The 21708-nt window shown below is 44.1% G+C and overlaps 1 protein-coding gene across 5 annotated transcripts in view; it reads left to right on the forward strand.

Annotated features, from left to right (window-relative positions):
• The window catches only part of LOC308058201 (bifunctional heparan sulfate N-deacetylase/N-sulfotransferase 4), a 161941-nt gene extending 156483 nt beyond the window's left edge, over positions 1-5458 (forward strand). For all 5 annotated transcript variants that reach the window (XM_080373614.1, XM_080373612.1, XM_080373616.1 and 2 more), the window contains one exon: positions 4958-5458. The gene's annotated coding sequence lies outside the window, so the exon portion shown is untranslated. The remainder of the gene's footprint in view (positions 1-4957) is intronic.
• Positions 5459-21708: the final 16250 nt, after the last annotated feature.

Genomic DNA, 21708 nt, shown 5'->3' on the forward strand with positions numbered 1-21708 from the left:
GTCATCCGCTGGGTTTTTTCCATGTTTGTTTCCACTGTTTTTTGCCCCCCAACCCTGCAAGTTTTCCTATCATTTTATAGGGGAATATTCAGCACTTTTCAGTCGGGACCCCCAGTGTTGATGATACATGTAGTACATAGATGTGGCACTTAGGGACATGGTTAGTGGTGGGCTTGGCAGCACTGGGTTAGCAGTTGGACTCAATGATCTCAAAGGTCTTTTCCAACCTAAATGCTTCTATGATTCTATTAATGTACCATCATTGTGGTCTTCATAGAAGAAGGTGGGCTAAATTCTCACCTAACCTGCTTCCCTGGGATTCCTGTAATAACTGATGACAGTCTGTGCTCTTTCTTCTGTTGGGTTCGGTTTGGGTATTATTTTACCTTCACAAGATATATCCTGATTTACTGGAGCCGTGTAGGTTGTGTTGAGGTGCAAGGCAGTGAGGTGGCCCTCATCCCAGATCTCGGTGACACCTATTGCCTGTCTTTTGGATGTTCCTACTTTGCCACCCTGATCAGCTTTTTTGTCACATCTGTTGGGTTCCTAAAGCAGCTGTGCCAGAGCTCCAAGATGTGAATTCGCATCAAATATTTTGTCATAATGCTATAGGGCTCCTTAAAACACTATCAAAACCTTTTAAAATCTAAGCAGGCCATGCAAGCAGTGTACTGACAATAACCTAATATTGACAATTTTGTGTCCATCTGGAAAGAAATATTTTTGCTCTGAAGCTTTCAAAGTAAAAGATTGGGTTAGTCATTTAGAGTCTCAGTCTGCAAGCTACTATAGAAAAAAACCCACCTTTAATGATCAAAGGTATTTGTTAAGGTTTTGGGGAAAAAAAAACAACTACTACCTGTTGAAGAATAGATTCTTTCTATAGACTTTAATGGAGTTGAAAGGACAAGCATATCCACTATGCAACACACACACACACACACACACATATATAAGGCGCACATTTTTCTGCCTGCATATCTACCTACCGTATATCTAGATCAGATGTACATTTAGTTTCAAATATCTGCCTTTTGTGCTAATAGTAAATGGAAAATATGATCATTATGAACTGTGCTTTCTTCTCATATCTGTGTGGGAAAGGTCGACAAGAGAGGGCAGAAACTCATCGGGAAATTTAAGCCGAGGGAACAAATACCATTTAGGCATTTTAGCCTTGTAACACGCTTTCTCAAGAAGACAAAAGCTGGCAAAGCTTTGCTACATGTTCTTTGTTCAGAACATCCTACAAAATGGAGTAGTTTACAGTTTTCAGACTTCCCTGTCTTAGTTCCTAGGTACAAGCCATTTCAGGTGCTGCAGGAGCTTTGTGCTTTCCCCTCCCCATGAATCTGATCCTTACCTCCTAGCTCAGGAGACAGAACTGGATGTTGGGGTTGCACCATCAGTTCAGATTAGTGAGAGCTAGCCTTGGTGAGCACAAATCAGTGCACATCATGGACCATGGCCTTCAAGAGCACTTAACCAAATTAGTTTAGGCTTCTGCATACCTCTCTTATTATTCCCAAACTCCTAAATCATGAGACTGTCCAGCAAGATCATGACACTAGCTTATTTGGGATTGACAAGTTCAGCGCTTCCCAGAGCTATTCTGGTGCCAGCCATCCTGCTTCCAGCTCGGCAGTGGCACTTGCAGTGAGCGTCTCCAACAGCAACTGTCTGCCACAGCGTTTCCTCCCACCTGGCCTCCATCATTTTCCTCCACCACTGCCCCTCTGAGCACGCCTGGCTGCTTCCATCAACACTATTCCAGCCCTTTTCCAGGTCCCAGCACTTCCCTGGTCTGGGTCCCTCACCCATGCAAGGAGCTGGTGCTGCCCTCCTTGGTCCCCCACACACAGCGCACTGGGTTGCAGAGAGGAGATGCTGAGGTACACCCAGCACCAAGTCCCTGCGTGGCCCCTGGTGCTCCCGCTCTCCACCTCAGCCCTCACTCCTTCTGCAGAAGGACCCACAGGAGTGATGGGAACAGGACAAAGACAGGTACCCCCAGCCCAGCAGCTGCTGCAGGAGCACAACGTGCCCCACCCCACCAGTGCAGCACCAGCCTACTGGCACAAGGACACGCACAAAGATACAGGAAAGCACGTAAGACAGGCATCGGCCAGTCTCACGTTTGCTTTTAAATATTGAAATGGGATTCATCTCACATAAGTGAGACATCTACTTTATTTTATAGGTGATGAAGGGAAATAGCACTTCTAGGGCACCATTCATCTCATCACAAAGCAGACTTCTTAAATGAGTGAGATTAATCTTGCTTCTTCCTCTCTATTGATTGTAAAAGGACAATAGACAACTTGTTCAGGGGAAGAGCTCGGCTGTATAGGTCTCTAAAATTAGGTGAGCTGAAAAGCAGATGGTATTTTATCTCACAGCTGTAGTTGCTGAAAAGGGATAAGAGGGAGCTGGGAGGGTCTGGGGGAAGGTTTGGATTTCGTTTTCCTGAAGTAATTTTTCTAGTTCTCATATTTTTAACTAGGAGGAGTCTTCAAAATAAGCTAGGGCAGACTAAATGTCAAACAAAAGGATCATTCTGTGGGGCTTTGATGGCTTTGGGTTGTTTTTGTGGTGGCCAGGGAGGTCAGTTACATACAAATTCACACTCTTTTGACTTTTAGCACCAATAATGCCAAAGTTTACTAGTCCAAGAAGAGTTTTGGATAAGTAAGGCTTGGTCAGAGAAGAATATCTAAATAGACCACTTGATAAAATTTTAGCTGTTAAAATGCGTTTGAATTGGCTCATCGTTAATTAAAAGATGATTTCTTGATTAAAAGCTAAATAAACTTGAATTGATTTCAGGAGTTTTTCAAGGAAAAGAGACAAATACCATAAAATCTGGAAAACTATTCCTTGCTTTTAGATTTTTATTTATGAAAAAAAAAAAAGGAATTAATTATTTCCAACTCTCAGCTCTGTAATAGCATCATGTCCTTAAAACATACCCGATATTTTTATACCTCATTGTTATTTAAGTTTGAATGAGCACCACATTTCTGAGAGATCTCATGTTCCATTGAAAACTGACATTTGAATTGACTTCATTATGTGTCATATAAAGGCAAAATAACAGTATTTCAAAGCTTCATTCCTTCCACTTGTAATAGGACCCATCAACACAGAATTTCTCTGGACCACCGTATTATAGAGCAGCCTTTGTGAACAAGCTGTAAACGATCTCATTTTCTTTTATGCCTTTCATATTGCTGACCACGTAATTGTTGGGACTCTTAAAGACCAGCAAAACAAACACAATAAAGGTGAAACATTTATTCATGTCAAGGGGGCTGTAGCTGGGAAAGATAATACTGGCCCTTCTTTCCTATTCATAAGCTACAGTACTCATCTTCACAATACCTCCATGTGGGGCAGGCTGTAAATCAATAGGGGTTTGACATACTGGAGGGCTGCAGCTGCAGTTTGCTCCATTCCCCTGGAAATACGGATTCCCGCAGAGGTTCAAAGGAGCCTTGCCACACTGAGGACCTGACCTACTGTCTGTGAAGAGCAGTGGGAGTCTTCCTATTAATTCCAGCAGACCCCAGCTGGCCCCCAAGAGCCCTAAGTTTCATAAGGCACTATCCATGTGGTTCAAGTATCACGCAGCCCTATCACTGCTAGAAATTTCTATCCCTGAGCGGTGATTTTTTTCCCCCACCTCTCTCGGTGGGTGCTTTGCCACAGTTGGAGCTGCAAGCCATCGCCCACCTCCAGCCTGCTGCAGGGCTGCACCGTGCCTGGTCTCGCCATACTATGCGGCTCGCTCTCCGCTCCATCATCCCCACCTGGTGATGGGCCAGCCACAGGCATCAGGGTCTATGGCAACACATATGATGATCAAAGTGGGACTTTGGTCCTCAGAAAACCAAGTTTGTATAATTGAGGTTGTCTTTGAGTGAGAAGCAATCAGAATGGAATCCAAAACCTTCTAAATTATGCATTGACCTCTCAAGGTCTAAAATAAAGTTGCGGGATTAACTGCTCATAGATGTTTTCTAATAAAACAAATTTTCTCTCTGATAGGGAATCAGACTGCCTAGTGTCCCCAAAACAAATTAAGATGGTGGAATTATAAATTCTTGGGGGAGGAAAATGTTGCGTAATGAAAGCACTGATGGGTCCAGACTCTCTGATGTGATAATAAGGCAGCAGGGACGTGACCTGAATACAAAAATACAAAAGCAGAAGCTGGATATTTTCTCCTCTTCCTTCCCCCCCACTCCTTTTCCTTCCCATTCATGTTAAATTTTGAGCCAGTGGAGCGCATCTGAAAAGCATGCGATGGGCAGAGCCCATGCGGGGTGGGGAGCATTATTAATCTCCAGAATGATCGGTTGAGAATAAATTTGGTGCAGGGTGCTCATTTCCCCTAAGCCGGACCACCTTAAAGGAAGACATCAAGTCCGAAGTAGTCATTTAGTTTCCATCAGTAGCAAATTATGTTTATAATGGGTTTTAAATTGATGTTTATAATAGGTGGGTGAGTGTGTGACAGCTGCGTAAAACAGGTACAACATAGGTATATAAATCAGCAGAGACCAAGTGTCTAATTTTATTGTAGTTAAGTAAGATTAAGTTTGCCCCTGGTGTCAGGAGCAGCTCTCTTTGCACATGCTATTTCGCTTTGCCTTTTTAGCTCTGGGGCTGCAGTGCCCTCTCTCTCTCGCCAGTAGATAGATACTTTTGCAAAGAGCTGAAATCTCATGTGATCACCTCACTGTACTCATCCTCATCGATACCAGATCGTGAAACACAGCTTTAACAGTTAGTCTGTCCACGTTTACCGAAGTTCATACACCTCTGCATAAATCTGCCAGGAACTGATGCTTTGGAGACTTTTTTCTTATTTAAGCGTAAGTTCTTGGGATAGGAGTTTCCCTGTCAGACAACATTTCTTACATTGTCTTTGTTCTCTCTTTTTTCCTTCCAGTTCATCCTTCTAGCTTGACTGCAAAGGCGTGGACCTGTCTATGGATTTGATTCCTCCATCACTATCTTACCTAGAAAAGCTGCCAAAAATGAATGATTGGCAAGCAACACAGATTCTGAAGTGTTCAGTGTTCCAGTGACCGGATAACTTTTATAAGACTTATTATCATTTTTGTAGTATTTCAAAACAAAAGACATCCTCCTGACAGAGCCGAGGAAAAACTTCACTGTCTTGCCCAAGCTCTTTTTTTTTTTCCTTTTTCTTTCCCCTCCTACATGACGACAGCAAATCCAGTTGAACAAATACTTGGTGTTGAAAAAGAAGGAATCAAAATAAATTTTGATCATTCAAAGCATTTTTGTTGGGGGGGAGTGGGGTGGTGAGGGAGGTCAAAGTCTGTATTTGCTGGAATTGTTTTAAATAATTGATGTGCACACACCTTATTATTGGTTCTTCTCACTGCCACAGAATAAACACTTCTGATGGTGTATTATAGAGAGAGCTTTTCTTCTTTCCTTAAACCCTCCTCCCTGTTTTCTGAGCCAAAATCTGCTCTTTAATAACCTCGGCCACATACTTCAAGCCCTACATTGCCTCAGTTTCTCCTGCCTCAGCAACTCCTCAAGGCTTTCACCCAGCCTCGACACAGCAGCCCTGATGCTGCAGGATTTACAGCATTGGCTGCACCAGCGCTGGGACTGCCATCGACCTCGTCCTCTGCCTCCCTCCCCCTCCTCCGCCTCCCAGGCAGGCAACATTAATTCAGGCAAGTCTGACACTTATATATTGGTTGCACTGTGTAACACGCGTTTACGGGCCTGCCTTTCAAAAGCATTGCCTGCCTGCACCCGATGAAAGGTGTGGGTACGCCAGCAGCCCCGTGTAAAGGTCTTTCTCTAATTACCAGTTGTTTTTTCTATGTTCTGTTTGAAGAATCTTAAAAGGACTCTGTTTCAGCTGATGCAAATCATCTTGAAGGTGGCTCAAACCGTGCACTCAGAACTACGAGGTCACAATTTATCCCCTACCCCCTTAAAATATCATAATGCTTCTACTTTTTATTATAAAATATTCATTTGCTTTACAGATCTATGTCAGAATAAGGTTAAATCATATCAGAGTCAACTATTCTTAGTACAAACCTTACAGAATAGCAAATTATCCCTTGCTAGAGCTTTTATCGTTAAGCCAATTAGAAATGAAATTACAGACATCTTAATACCAGTTTTGGCTTTTTTTCTGGGTCTGCTCAGCGCTTTCAGGCAATGGAGACATGGTAAGTAAAGCTTTAAAATATATTTCAGGTCTTTCAGACTGGTGTTTTGTTGGGGGTTTTGGGGGTTGTTTTTGTTTGTTTTTTTTTTAAAAAAAGATGACTCCTAGGCCCTTAGAAACTAAAAAGCAATCAGCTTTCTATCATAATTATTTGTTATCCATCAAGACAGACAGTTTGGCACTTCTAAAAGCCCTCATGGACATTCTCCTGTCTGCTACTTTGGATCCCAAATGCCTTTATACATCTAAATGAAGAGATTACTGGGGCGGGGGGGGGGAGTATATATATATATATAGCCAGTTTTTCCCTGTCACTCACAGATCCCTGTCCTTTCTTGGCTACCTTTGTACTTCCTTGGTATTCCCTGGGTGGGAAAGGAAGCCATGTGGAAATCGCAGCTGAAACCCACCAATGAACCTGAACGGCTTTTGCCCAAAGCAGAAATCTTCCCAGGTTCAGTCGAGGGGTTTTCTCCACGACTGACTTTATGGTATCAAAACAAAATGTAAAGATCAGCCAGCCAGGGTGAGTTTTATTTAGTAAAAGGATAGCAGAGTTCCTCGAAGAAATTTACCACTTCTTAAGTGGTAATTAAGGTTTAATTAAGGTTTGCATTTTCCCTTCTAGCTTCTGGAGACAGACTATTCCCTCCCAGACCTGGAAACCTGGAAGCACTAAATACACTTCTGAGCAGGCCATTTGTGAGAGGGAAGGAAGACCACTTTTTCATGCATATAAATATCCAAATTCCAGTTAGAAATTTATTTATAAAATTACAGAAATGAATTCTACATGTAACTTGTATTTCCATTCATGAAGAATTAAAGACTTCTCAGGGAAAGCAGATAGGCAATTGCATTTTTTTCAGCTGCAGCTGTTGGGTGGGGAGAAAAACATTTAAAATATCTAAATAAACCCATATCTACCGCTTTGTGTTCACAAAGCCATTTGTCCCGATACAAGCTAACACTAACCAAACACAGGCTACTTTTATGGTACTCATATTTCTTTGGGAACAGGAATGTGACATGTTAATACACAAATCTGTTTTCATCACAGAAGGTCAACTAGCTTTATGAGCTGCTGGTTAGAATCATCCTGGTGTTTTTTCAGAGGTTATTTTCAGCCAGAGGAAGGTCAGCAGTGGGTGGAGTGGGATTCCTTAATCTAACTTGCAATTCCATAAAATGCTATGGGGGTTGAAAAATGCACTTCATAATTTGGGAGATAATTGCATGCCATTCAATTGACTTTGTACTTGATACTTTTCTAACTCTGGCGTACGCTCTGCTGTCTTGCAGAACTTATCTATAAGGCACATTCCCTGTTGGGCAATTTAACTTCCTAGTATGATCTGAACTACAAGAAAGAGCTGGATATATGACAGGATGAGTTTTTACAGAACTTATTGCGAGGCAGATATTTATTAACAGAGTTTTTCTTTAATTTTTTTTTGTTTTGCTGTGTTTGCCTTGGCCAGGGAATCATCTCAGTATTAATCTACATGCCCTCCAAAGACACACAATTCCCATCAGCATCAATGACAATTAAATATTCTCATGAAGGAGAGAATAAACCCACCAACGGAAAACGTTATTTAATGACATTGTGGGTACAGCACATCTTCCTGCAGAGCTTTGTGTAATCACACCAAGTAAGCAAAGCAAAATTGTTCTGCAACGTGAAGCATTTAAAATTTCATAAGCAATCTGGTTTCGGGGGGGCGGGGGAAAAAAAAAAAAAAGGGGGGCAAAAATCACCTTTCAGGTACCCCATCATGACTAGGGACTGAAGCGAGCCAGTGATCTTATTGATGTGAACCAATCAATCAAGACCCAAAACCTGGTGCAGTATTGCTCAGGGTGGGCAGGGAAACCATGCCTTCCAGCAGCCGGCACACCACCAACCCATGGTTTAGGAGGTCCCAAGTTTAGCGCCCTGCCTGTATTTGGCAGCCTGTGTCTTTGTTATCAAGTGATTACCCCCCTCACAGTACCCAGATGTAAAAGTCACTGGAGCAATTGCTCAGTGCTCCTGTCCAAGTCCAGGGGCCGAAGGTGGATCCCCTTCGAGGGGAGCTCTGGTCTGCTCCACAGGGTGGGGAAGATGGGTCAAAGCCTACCAAGCCTCTGACAGTTATCATGTCTACTGCTGCATGAGATTTCTATACTGCACCTGACAATAAAAAAAAACAATATGAACTGAAGCAAGGGCTTTTTATACAGGAAAATAAAAATCTGTATTGAAAGAATCTCCACTTATATTTGCTTATTATATGGATATGCAGCGCTCGTGAATTTTTTTATTGAAGGTGAAAGTTTTCTGTCTTCAGTATTTGTTGTTTTCTCCCCTCCTGAAAGGCCTTCTTCCTTGCTACACTGTGGCCTGCTCCCCCTCCATTTCTTCCTACCTACCCACCCTCCTTGAGGCTACTTCTCAGCATTGAGATCTATTATTTTACCTGTGAATCTCAATAGCAACTGAATTTCTTTCTGTTCTGCTCCTAGCTTTCACAGAGGAAGCCACAAATCTCCCAAGTAAGCATCATCTTTCATTTCCTAAACCATACCGGCTTTAATTACTTTTAAATATCCTAGTTAATTAAGGCAATGCGTACTAGGAGTGTGCTGAGGTTTTCTTTGAAGTTGCTAGCTTTTCTGGGTTATTTCCACACTTTTCCCATCGTTCAGATGCACAGCACCAATTCAGGGAAGCTACTCAGGTGTAAAGCAAGGCAGAGTTGGATGGCACCATGTGTAAATCTGCCACCACTAAGTTGGAAGCTGCAGTTAAATTATAAATTGTCATCTTAAGTAGGAAGAACATTTTTATGGATCCCAGTTCATCCTCTGCAGAATTCAGCTATTTCCAGTAACTGCCACACAGAACATACTAAAATTTGTCAGCTGCTTGGGAGAGGACTTGAGCCCGGAGACTTAATTCCCTTCAATCTTCTTAAAAGATATGATTCAATATCTCAAGATAAAAACATTGCCAGCTTCGGAAGCTACAGGGAGGCAATCCAAAACAGCCAGGACAATCGGAATGGCCAAGCACCTTAGCGCAACACTAGGACTCATTTTTCAAAAGGTCAGATGCACAGCCAGGGAGCCACCTCTTTTCTTTCCCTCCGTGTTAGAAGACTTGGCTGAAGGAAAAATATCTCAAGGCTTGCCTGGATCAGCGTAGGAAGCTACGGTCTAAGTGCTACAACACAGTGTTGTCATGGTCTTTCTAAAGCCCATTCCATGAGAAGCAAATTATTTTTCCCACACGTGGGAAAAGCCGAGATACAAAATTTTGACAGGCATGTTTTATATTGGTGACATCTTGCAACAGTGTTTTCGCTTTGGCATGGAAAACATCTGTATAACAGAGAAATTTTACGAGCACAGGAGCCTGCTTGGCAGCTGAAGGTTTTAGTGCAGACCCTAAATCATCGTTTCTGTAGTGCTGCAGATTTTTATTTTTTTTTTCCAGAATAGCTCTATACTTTCATAAGCCCCAAGTACTTTTACTTAAGTCTTAGCACATTCACGTAATGGAGACAACCATTAATCAGGCAATGAGGTGAATTGTGCAATGAGAGAAAGCATCCAAAACATCACAGAATCACACCCTAATAACCACATGTTCATGGCATGCCAAGAACCACATCCACTCCAGCATCCAAGCAGTGATCCCACAGGAAAAAGAGGATGGGGCTGAACCCACCCTCCCGCTGCAACCACAAGAGAAAGCTACACACGCTCTTTGAACCCCCAAACGAATGTGCTCGCACCTCGGGCTGGCACAGAGGACCCCCAAGTCCAGGGCTGCTGTAGCCAGTCCTCTGCTCTGGCATCACTGGCGATTTTTGCAGGTTGAGCCAATAAATTACATTAGAACAGAAGCAGAACTCAGAAAAAAAAATGCCCTGAAGGTAATTTCACAAATCAGAAAAATATTGCTTATTTTAAAGGGAAATCCTTAGAGAAGATAATTGCACACCCTCTTGGAAATTTCAGCTGCATTTATAAAATTGGCACAAAAACCTCACTGACTTTACAGCTCTGACTTCTCTGAAAACTAAAGCTCTTACAAATTGTCAGAAAACTACATGCTGTGAAATTTATCACCCTTCTCTCTGCAGTCAGTTGCTGATACACCTGCAGATGGACCTGTCCATGCTATTTTCATAGCAGTCATTATGCTGTTCCTTTGTAAATGAGAAATTAATTTCCATCCTCCTTCAGAAAGACCACCCCGGAGAATTAAGCTCTGAGGAGAATGAAGTAAAGCATTTACCAACAGCCCACTCCTTTCTGCATCTTCCATGAGACACCATTGGACAAAAACACCGAGTAGTAAAGTAGAAATATCCTTTGCAGGCTTGTCTTTCCCATGGACCTATTTAATACCGGCACATTAAACACAGTTTTATTTTACTCATTAAACAAGAGGAATTCTGGACACTTAACAGTGACACAATGAAGACATTATAAAATTTGGTAATGTGCAATAAAGCTGCTTTCATAAATGACCAGCCTTAAGTACATCCATTTTCTGGTTTTCGTCCAATGATAAGTTTTGCACACTTGCACCTTCAATTACAAAGCTTAGAGCCTATTTAAAATGACTCATTTGTTCACAGATAATCCCATTTCATTTCGGCTGCCTTTTTCATTTGCCACCTGTTGATTAATTATCTTAATAATTTATTCCTTCGTAGCTTTGTTTTTCTAATAGAAGGCAAGTTGAATTCTGGGAGAAATACCCAACCTTCTTCTGCGTAATAAAAGGGCAAAGGAAAACGCTGTGGTTTCATGTGTCTGCATTACCAACATCTGTGCCACAATGCTGTCCCACCTGCAGAGGCCGAGCACTGCAGAAGAATATCTTCTCAATCCTGAGCGGGAAAGCAAGGAGATCCAGTCTGGACTAGTCACTTCCTTTGCTGCCATTGCTAATCATCATCACTATAGTTACAGATGTCTTAATGAAGAGGCGACCATAATGCCTGCAAGAAGGGTTTGCAAACTATAGTGAGTAGGAAATGACTAACACATCCTGAAACAGAAAGCACTTCTTGGAGAGAGGGTTTTGTCTATGGCAAAGAAAAAGTCTGGAGTCCTAGCAAACCCCCTCAGGAAAGCCCAGGCCACAACTCCACATTAAAGCCAGCTGACAGACCTGATGCGTGTGGCATCTCCAAAATAAAAAAGCATTTTCAAATCTATCCTCACAGCAAACAGGCTTTGTGAACTTTGTTAGAGGGTTAAGCTTGTGCCTAATTTAAGAGGCGAGCGCAATGTATTATTTTAGCAAGCGAGACCAGGAGAAAATTGGTGGCAGTGTGAAGTACAAGTCCTCAGCAAAGGGAATTCAGTGGCAGACAAATTAGATGCCCTACCCTAAGAGGTACTTTTACAAGGGCTAGATCATAGGAGCAATTGCCACTTTTAAATACTCCATATTATTAAATGCTTTAGCAGTGTTGGAGGAGGGAGCTGGTTTCAGACACGAGCCAGCCTGCTGGAAGCAAAAAGAAAAAAAGCGGGGCAGAGTTTCACCGGGATTTCCATTGCTGTGGGAGCTCCTGGGATCCACAGCACCCATGACCTGCACAAGGGACAGCCCTGGAGGTCCTGACCCAGCCTGCAGCTTGCAAGAGGGGTGTTGGGGTGTTTTTTGGTTGCAGACTGCCTGGGAAAGCCATAGCTGTTTTTCTCCAGCAAGCTCCACTCCTTCCAGTGCGGAACCTATGCTGTGTCTGCCTTGCTGTAATTAGCTCGATGAATTGCACCATCACTCACTGGCTTCCCAAAATAATCAAAACCCATGGGAATCCAAATCTGATTTCAAAAATGCTTCTCGGAAGCTGGAATCACTTGGGGTATAAAAGTGTAATCCTATTATGGTGGCAGAGTTTAAGCGCTTTCCCTTATCCGCCAGAGCAAAGATGACAGCCAGGGCAGTGATGGGAGCCCTGCAGCTCGGAATGGCCTGGAAGTGCTTTGGAGGAGCCTCCCAAAAACCCAGCTGTGGGGATGGGGGTACAGCCAGGGCAGAGCAGGACCACATGCAGGTCTGCACTCCCAGCACCATGGGAAGGAAAAAATAGGGATCAAAGGAAAAAGCCGCATTAATCTTAAAAATCCCGCATCACCGCTTCAGGAATAAGAAGCATAATGCCCTAAAATCCTTTGGCTCATCCCAAGAAACCAGCATGACTCAAGGGTCTTGAGTCATAGGCCATATAGGAAAAGGCACTCCACTGAACAGAGCTGAATGGAATAAAACTGAAATAAGGTGATTAGAGCTGGAAATAATTGCATGTACTTGGAAAATTTTAAAGTTTTATCAGCTGCTTCAGCTGAAAGCTACCAGGTAAGTTTGAGGTCTGTGTTACTCATATCTAAGTCAGATATTGTGCCTCAAAGCAGCTGCCAACTCAAAACACAATGATATATACAATTCCAAAAGCAAATTTTCTTTGCTTTGTCTCCTCGCAGCATTTCATGTTGGTGGGTAAGGCAAGAACCACAATTTGACCATATAATTACTGTGCTAGAACACTATCTAGCGTATAGCTCCAACAAAAAATTGTTTGAAAGTGCTTGACCTGAACTACTTTTTATGCTGCATTAACTATTATTTTTGCTAGAGACAGCGTTCTCAACAGTTTGATATGACTTTGTGAAATAATGAAATAAAATCTCCATTTTAAATCTGTGGGCTCTTTCCCATGCATTCACATACGTTGAGTATTGGCTGGACAAAACCACTGTAAATGGTGCATTTGCAAGACACACCCAATAACTTTACTGAGTTTGTCTGCATTTAATGCCATGGATTTTGGAGTGTCATGCAGGCAGTACATAGCATGGGTCATAATCAATATTTTCCATAAAGCGCTGAATTTAGGCACCAGGCAAAATTTCTCCTTGCTGTAACTCTGACTGCAATGGAGTTGCACAATATCTGAATTTGGCCCTGTGTTTCTGAAACTGTGACAGTCTTTTCCACTGAGGCACCCTGCATTCTGCAGAAATACCAAACACTTTCCATTTCTCCCACCCTGGCACAGAGACCTCTCCGTAATACAGCACTGGTTGGGACACAGCAGTTCTTTCACTTGTCCAAAGATATTTATTTTTTTTTCCTCATCCCCACACCAATTTTTATGATTTATGCAAAATCCAGCAGATCTGCCCTCTTTTCCCAGGCACCCAGGTCTCAGAACAGAGTCAGTTGTTGTTTCTTCTTCAATCTCTGCTAATGAAGCTGCTTTCACAGTGGGGAAAAAAAAAAAAAAAAAAAAAAAAAAAAAAAAAAAAAAAGGTCGAAACCAAGCTCATCACTAATCACAAAATGCTACTATTAAAAGAAAAAGGGGAGGTGGGAAAAGCTTTGCCAAGACATTAGCTAGATTTTAGTCAAATTTAGCTAGAAATTAGCACGCTATTCAAATTTTTCCTTCTTTGCACCTCTAAATAACTTGCAAATGTTATTTAGCAGATTTCCAGAATAACCTTTCACTTTTTTAGACTTGCAATGAGTATTTCTTTATGCATGGGCAGAATGGAAACAGGGATAAATATATGTATTTTTTCTCTCAGAAAACAAAAATGGGGAGCTGAAACCCAAGGTGCCCCTTTGCGTGTGTGTGCGAGCAGCTGCAGGCACACCAAACTTTTGAAAAGCTGCTTTCCCTTGAGGTACCCAAAAACCTACTATTCAAGTCTGAGAATCTCAGTAATTGTCATTTGAGAGGCACGTCTGGAGCAGACCCAGGACTGGGGAACAAAAGGGAAAAAAACAACAAAAAACCCTGAAGATCATCTATGCCTCATGACACGTGAGTAGACAACTTCTAAGGTGTTTCGATTGTATCCATATAATTGTATACCGTTACTGGCTGATGTCATTATACTGAGCAATATGAAATAGATGGGATTTACATTCACAGAAAGAAAATGAAGGAACAAGACTCGATTAAGATGAGTACAATGGCAACATGCTATATGTTAAAAGGGTCTGCCAGAGGAAAGCTTGAGTCCCAGCGGGTGCAGAGCCCTGGGGAGGCAGCTGTGATCCCACGGTCTGGCCAAGGCTCAGCCGCCCAACCCCACCATGGGGACCGCGGCCAGCAACGACTGCCATATGACCACCAGCTTCCCCAGCAGGGCTAATGGGTGGTCCTTCCAGGCTTTGCTACCCTAGCACCCTACCAGTCTCGGAGTCTCACTGGCTGGTGTCAGCTCCCCCTTATTTTCTGAGCCCTGGGGCGCAGATGCAATTAGAAGCCTAAAGAGCAAAACCCAGTCAAACAATGTACGGCACTGTGGGGTTTGAATCACTTTGGGCACCATCTGGGACAGGTCTCCAGGGTATCTTACCCAACCTTTCGGTGATGCAGATGGGACTGTTTTCTCATCAGATTTCACAATATTAGAATAAAAGTTCACTTGCCAGGAGCCCTGTAGGTGCTGAGCTTTAGAGGTTAAAAATAAGATTCCTCCAGATGCAAAGTTCCCCCCTGTTTAGCCTTAATTTCGCTACCAGCCTAGCAGCAAAGAAGGCACTTTTAATTAAGCGCAAGACAAGTATGGAAAACTGAGTTTGAGAAACAAGGAGGAATAGGATTATTATAATCCAATGAGACATAATTAAATGCAGAAATCAAAGGCTCTTAGTGGCACAGAACTCGTTAGAGCCTTGAAGTGGGTATTTGCACTTTAATCTGACATGCTGCAGCTTCTTCAAAAAACAAAGCATTTTTCAGGAGCAATGAAACAATGACAGAGATGTTCGTAAATCACTTGGAAAAAAGGCAAAACGAGCAAGAAATGCATGAAACAACAATACAGGAAAAGGCTGTTCTTCAAAAAACCCATACCACAAAGCCAACCCCCCCCCCCCCAAACCTGGCAGCACTGATGATGACATTATTTTGAAATCTATGTTCTAATTGTGTCTTAATCCCAATGTATCAGTACTCAATACTAGAAGGAAAGTAGTATAACTCTGCCTACATGCATCCACCTCTAGTTACCAGGCACCCTGAGTGACTGGTTTGGTGGATTCATGAAATACAGGCTCCTGGACCTCATCCAAAGTTTGCTTCGAATCAGTAGGATCTTACCAAGGCAGGATCAGAGCCAACCCAACATTACTTTTGGCCCAACTCAACCCTCTCACATCCAAGGTTGGACGTCCCTGGGAAAACACTTACAGCCCTGCATCCCTCAGCCTCGCATCCCACCCTGCCTCCAGCTCCCATCCGTGCTTTTACAATTTGTGGTTTGTGATGAAATTAATGAATACATGATCCAAAATGGATCATAACAAAGATATGAGTGTCTTGAAAAGCATAAAGTTAGGAACCACCTATTTCTAGGTAGAAACAGCTTCCAGGATACAGAATACTTCGGCTGCTTTTATTCCCTGATAATACAGATGATTTATTTTTGGTGGCTGAAGCGGTCAGATTGAGCAATAGGAAGGGGCTGTGAAAGAGCAAGGCTTGGCACTGGAAATGGCGATGATAAAGTTTCAAGGGGACTCTGCGATGGGAGATAATGAATTTCAAGCAGGCTGCTCTGTAAACCCCAATCCTGTTGGAATCAAACCATCTTAATGAAATTATATACATTTCTTATCTTCTTTTGGAGCGGAGTAGGGGAGGCTAAGGCTTAAGCTAGATTGCTGTTCATGTCCCACCAAGAGCTGTCCCTTGCACAGAGAAGAAAGCAAACGAGTTATTTTGTTCAGGTGTGCAAGGAGGATTCTCCCACAAGGCAAAAATTTTTGTCATTCTACAGGATTAAACAAAGCTTTAATTTTTAAAGCTGTGTTGTCACTTAAAATGCAATGGCTCAGATTCCCTTCTCTCTCAGACATGATGCTATGGACATCATCATCATCATCCATGTGTGTATGTATATGTGGTTTTCCATTATGCATTCCAAAACCACACAGAGCAGCCCAGAGCCTCCCGAGCCAGTGATCCCACCCTCCATTCCCCCTGCCCTGGATGAAGTCCTAGGCAGGGATGGTGCAACCAAGAGTTTTGTTTTTGCAAAGACAATTCGACTGACTGCCTGGGAAGCGGAGAATTTGTGACATAAAGTAATAGGAAAGTACATTTGTGAATTTGCAGGTACATTTTCATAGAATCATTTAGGTTGGGAAAGACCCAGCGAGCGCAGACACTGACCCAGCGCTGCCGAGCCCACCGCTGACCATGGCCCCAGGCGCCGCATCTGTGTGTGTGTTAAACCCCCCCGGGTGGTGACGCCGCCCCCTCCCCGGGCAGCCTGTGCCCATGCCGGGCCACCCTTTCCCTGAAGACATTTTTCCCCATATCCAGCCTAAACCTGCCCTGGCGCAGCCTGGGGCCGTTCCCTCTTGTCCTGTGGCTTGTTCCCTGGGAGCAGAGACCGACCCCCCCTCACAGCCCCTGTCAGGCAGCTGTGGGGAGCGGTCAGGCCCCCCGAGCTGCCCCCCACTCCCCACCCCAGCTAAGCACCCCCAGTGCCTTCTGCCACCCCCATCAGCCTTGTGCCCCAGCCCCCCTTGCCCATCCCTGGACACGCTGCAGCCCCTCAGTGTCCCCCCTGCAGTGAGGGGCCCAGCACCGAACACAGGATTTGAGGTGCAGCCCCATCAGCGCCCAGTGCAGGGGGATGATCCCTGCCCCAGCCCTGCCGGCCACACTATTTCAGATACAAACCAGAACGGAAGAAATCCCAAAAGAGATTTTGTGCCCAAGCTCCAGCTTCTGTTCTTTGGAGGTTTGGTTTGGGGTTTTTTTGGCAGAATAGTCTTAACTCACTTATTTGTCTCCTTCATGATGCCTCTCTCCCATGCGGAGACTGTCATCTCAAAAGAGCAGGAGTTTCCCAGTGATGCCCGTGGGCAGGACAGGCAGGGCACAGGTTCTCCTTCCCCACAGACTCCAAAGGCATGACCGCCTCTGCATCCATCAGGCATCCCTAGCCCGCCATAACCCCCCACCAGCATCCCCTTCTCCTGAGAGGCAATCTGACTCTTTCATATACGTAATTCTTCTCTTTTATTTTTCTTTAAAGCCACACCTGAGTATTTCCAGCTGGCACTCAGACCTGCTTCATACAGGGCTGGAGGGTGATTTAAAACAAGGTTGCTGTGTGCCTGTCTGTGTCCATGGGGGGAAAGGTTGAAACAAATATGAGAAGAGTAATCAACAGTTATTCTTCAGGAGTCTATCATTAAATTTGTCATTAAACAGACTCTGCAGCTACCTGCCTGCCTGGCCACCAGCAGCAGCAAGCTGTGCACGCCACGTAATGGCATTTTGATAGACTGTCTTTCCCACAGCCTTCCCAAGATTGGACTGCATAATTTACACCACCAGCACGGCACTGCCTCACTGTTATTTGAGCAGCGAGACCCTTGTCCTGGTGTGATTAGGCTATGATGGATTGGATGCCAGCCCCGAAGCCAGGACATGCTGACAGGGCTGATTGCCAAGCACCTGGAACACAGCACAGGGCTCGGCGGCCCCAGCCCGACAGCCGGGGGGTCTGTGCCGCTTCATCCCACCTCACCTACAGCGGGAAGAGCAGCCGCCCTTTTTGTTTTGTATTTGTAGCACAAAAAAAAAAGCAAGGGTGAGGGGATTAAAACAAACACGGAGAATTATTCAGAACTTATTTGGGACCCCAGCAGAGGATGGGTATGTCTCAGGGGTGTGAAAGCTCTCAGGACATTTCCAAAAAGAGCACAGTGATTTTTGCCCAAGGCCTATCCCCAACACAAACTCCTTCCCACAACCAGACATCTCCAGGATCTGCCGAAGAGAGCATGTCCCAAGCCAGCTGAGCCCTGTACCCCAACACCTCAGCCCCTCTGCCTTCCATACTGCAGACATAACAACTTGCTTCGGAGACAGCCACTAGCATCACTCTAACATTATGGCACACACTATCTAGGAGAGGAGAGAAAAATGCGTATTGCAAAAGTGAATACAAGAAAACCACCATGCAGGCTGCATGGAGCACGTGCTGAAAGGGTTTTTACCTAGGTGGTGACCCACAGACATACACATGCTCACAAATACCACACAACAGACTCACCAGGACCTCCATTTTCACAGATAAAACTGATTCAGGTCTTGGTTGATTGCAGGCTATCCTCTGCAAGGGTGACGATTTTGACAGACCAAGCGCATTTGCTCACCCCTGGCTGGTCCCAGCTTTTTCTTTTAATCCCGAAGTTCAACTTGGTCACATAAAGCCATTCATTCAGCTTCAGCAGCAGCCTGTCATTCACCCAATTTCTGAATCCCTCCTAACATCTCACTGTTTTCCACATGTGCATGTAAAACCCAAAACGAGGCGATTTCACCACCTGTGAGAAGACGGCACACTTGACAGACGGGTTTATTAGAAGTTCACAGCAACCACCACTGGCAGCCCCTACTTGCACCCTATGGGAACGTAGACACCCCTTTTCCCCTGCCAGCAGACATGATTTTTCTTTTACCGATGCCTGTCCACTCCCACCCTCCAGCCACATGCCACTCTTCCAGCAGGAATTCACAGCTCAGTGAGGCTCATTTTTTTTCCTGCCTAACCAACCATCAGGGAACGCTTGCAGAAGCCATATGGACTCCATTCTGAATGGGGTGGCCGGGAGGTGCTGTGGCCAGGTGAGACGCAGCTGCAGCCCCCCCCCCCCCCCCCCCCCAAAAAAATAGGGTGCAGGTGACTTCCCTGGCCCAAAAGCCTCACTAAAGGCCAGGCAGCACAGCCACAGCATCCAGGGTGTTGGTGGTGCCCAGCACAAGACCAAAGGGTGAGGGCAGGGACGCAGGGATGCTCAGGCTGAGCACCAGCAGAAAGGCCAGCCAGAAGCGCAGGGCTGTAAAGTGAAACCTCAGGACATCGCTGCAACACCCTTGAAAGGCATTATACGTACTGCTGCTTCCTTAGATGATGAATGTGGCTCACTCCAACCAGAAACACACGCTGGCTCAGAGACCTCCCCTTGCCAGGGGATGACTCCATGAAGCTCACTAAATTGTCATAGACACAGTTATTTCTGATGAGCAGGATTTTCCCCATAGGGGCAAAAACTGTAGCAGATGTAACTCAGTGAATGGCCACACAGCCACACGTGACTCCATTGGGAACTTTTCACTGACAGGCAATATTTCATAGGGATCTGGGAACCAGGGCACAAAACATCGTCTCTTTCCTTCCTGAGACCTCGCTAGGCACGTCGCTCACTTCTCTGGGCTTCACCTCCTCTCTGACCTGACGTACTATTTGTATCACTGCAGAGCCGTTATCCCCAGACACAAACTCCTTTTTGACAGGCACAGACCAAGCTCACATCCAGAAGAGATGTCCTCTTTCCCCAAAACCACCTGCTTTCTCAAGCTTGGCTTGTTAATTTGGGGATGCACAGAGCAGCCTGCTCAGGCACCCTGGGCACTACAGGTAATTTAAAGGATAAGACAGGTTTTCTTTCTTCTCCCAAAGCAGGTATTTAAAACAAACAAAAAAGCTCAATTTAACAAAAAAGAGAAGGAAACATTGACCAAGTAATCAAATTATGACCTCCAGATACATATGCATCGTTGGATCACTTTCAATTGCCAACACACATGCTGGAACAATAATAAAAAAAAAAAAGGTAATATTAACTGGCTGGTTTTATAAAAGGATGCTATGGCATGCTCTGAATCTTGAAAGATTGTATGGTAGTTCTTTGCTGACAAGCAAGGGGCATGTCTGAAGAACAAGCTTTGTTTTATATATGCCCTTTAGTAAGCTCACTTGTTTTCTTTCCCTTCCCTGAAAAAGGGCAGACGTTAAGGACCTGCTGCCACACTCGCATGCTGCTTCGATCACTGCTTTGCCCTGTGAACATCCCACCCCAGAACAAGAAGAAGTGGCTGGTTCCCAACTCAGAGGGGAGCAGCACTGAGACTTCAGGATGTTGTGCTTGTGTAGAGCAATGCAACGCTTCAGCATCAACCCTATCCCCACACACCCCCCAAAATTAACTACAATAACTAATTTTTATTAAAGGTACCAAGCTTAGAACATTCCATTTCTCTCATTTGTGTCTTTCACTTATCACAGAGCTTCTCCGAAACATGAGAGGCGCTTGCTGATGGAAACAAATCCAGCTTCCGCAGCGTACTTCAGGAGATAAACTGGAGATGAGTGTCCTTGAGCAGGTGGCCTTCCTGCTCGGCTCATTCTGCGACACGCTGAGCACACCCGGCAACCCCGTGCTCCCAGAGCCTCTGCATTTTGAGTGGGAAAAACTGTGCCAAATAAAAGTCTCAGGTGCTTGCAGAAATAAGGTTAGATCCTGGCGCTACACAAGTCTGCAGTACACAGCTCCCACTTTCCATAGCAATGAAAAGTAATTCAATTCATTTGTTCAATAGCTCAATACTAAAACAAATATTGATTAGATTAATACAAGAATTCCAGGCCTTGTTTTCTCAGGTTTGGGTTGTTGGTTGTAGGGTTGTAGGGTTTGGTTTTTTCCTCTTTTGGCATTCTTTCCCTTTTAGCTGTCATCCTAGTTTTCTGTCCTCCCAAGACAGAAAAAGAGGACAAGAAGTCAAATAAGAAATATATTAGATTCTTCCTCTTTCTAAAAAAAATAAGAGGCAACATCCCCAAGCTCTTCCCACCTTTTTTTCATCTTCTCAGAAAAGAGAAACAGAAAAGAAAAACAGGGTATTTCTTGCCTTTTAATGGCCTCACAGACAGAACGGTAATATACAAAAATTTATCGTCATCCCTTTCTTAGCAGCTGGTAATCAATATACCTGAAGAAGTGTTTCATATTGATCTCTAAGCTCTTGTATGCTGGTGCCAGCATCAACACTATATACAAGGATCCTGGGTGGTGTCTAAACAGAAAATAAAAGGCAATATGTCTGTTGTGATATATTGATTAACTAGCTATAAAACCATTTTGGAAGAGTTATCCGTAGATGCCTGTCTTTTACTGATGTCAAAGGCACGGTCGTTTGGTTGGAAGCACTTTGATACTTACAGAGGTCTGAAATTTAGGGAAGACAAAGCACTGGGAATAAATACTATGGCTCATTTTAGCTGGCTGAATATCGAACGGGTTTTTCTTTTGCAGGCTTTGTTTGGAGTACGAGATACAGTTTGTCTCTGACTGGGGAAAATCTGTTCTCCCTGCAAAATAGTACTGACAGGTTTGCACTCAAGTACTGAGCTGATCTGTGACTCTAGATGTGCATCAAATTATTTTTTTTCCCCCCTTCAAAATACACAAGACCGCACTCACACCACAACCCTTGGAAATGGGTACGCTGGTCTCCTGTACCCCAGAAGGAACAGCCACAACACCAGCGCTGCACATGCTGCTCCAAGCAAACCCATGGGGTTACCCGCGTCACCTAATTTATCATCCTAATGATAAATGCCTGCCCACACGGCACAAGCGATTT

The sequence above is a fragment of the Falco punctatus genome (genome assembly GCF_963210335.1).
Source record: "Falco punctatus genome assembly, chromosome: 1".
NCBI classification, from domain to species: Eukaryota; Metazoa; Chordata; class Aves; order Falconiformes; family Falconidae; genus Falco; species Falco punctatus.